Here is a 950-nt window from a genome sequence, read left to right on the forward strand (position 1 = left end):
CGGCACCAAGGCCGGGGCCGGCCGGGCGGCTCCCTCCTCCGCCCCCGGGGCAGAACGCTCCGGGAGCAGTCGCCGCTAAGGGTGGGACGGAGTGAGGCTCCAGGTGCCGGGTGGAGGCCTTCGAGCAGAGAGAACAGCCTTGGGTGACCCAAGAGTTGTTGCGGGTCCCAAGCTGTCAGACATTTGCCCAAGAGACATAAGGGACAGAGGGCGAGCACAGGCTCCCAGTTTAGCCATCAGGTTTCCATCTGGGAAAGGGTTCTGGATGTCAGTGTGTGGTTACAGGCACTGCAGGGTGTCCTGGTACAAAAAAACCCACCATGTTGAGGTGCAAGAAATCGGCTTTGGTTGCACCATTTTTCATTGCTTCATCCCCAAACCAGACCTGCAGATAACTCCACACAATCTTTGAAGTGCTCCAGTCCTTTAAGCTGAGATTCCTTCCGAGATATCATGGGATATTGAGATGTCCATATTGAGAGAGCATGGGAACAGACATGGTATATTTAAACATACTGCCATAGCAGGTAATTTCATCTCAACATGTAAATATGGAACACTTCATTAGTAAGCTCTTTATTTCCCAGTGTGGAGGTGTGAAGGATACTATCACAGTCACTTCTGAGCGGGAAAGAACGTTTCTTGGTAGACCAGCTTTGGAGACTTGCCCTCCTATAGCAGTGGGTTGGTTGAAGAGGACAGCACAGCTTACCAAAGATCTTCCTTTTGTCACAGGGTAACATGGTATTGTACTAGTACAATCTCTTCTGGGATGGGTCGTTTTAGTCACTAGGGTTACCTGGGTACACCAGAGCACTGAAACTGCCTTTCTCCTGTCATTATCCCTCAGATGCTACAATGAGTTAGCATGATTTGACAGCCAAGATGACTGGTTGATGGGACATTGCAAAATACAGTAGGTAGTATAGTAAGAGAACAGCTGGGAAACC

This window comes from Chaetura pelagica, unplaced genomic scaffold (genome assembly GCF_000747805.2).
Source record: "Chaetura pelagica isolate M959 unplaced genomic scaffold, ChaPel_1.0 scaffold76, whole genome shotgun sequence".
Taxonomy (NCBI): Eukaryota; Metazoa; Chordata; class Aves; order Apodiformes; family Apodidae; genus Chaetura; species Chaetura pelagica.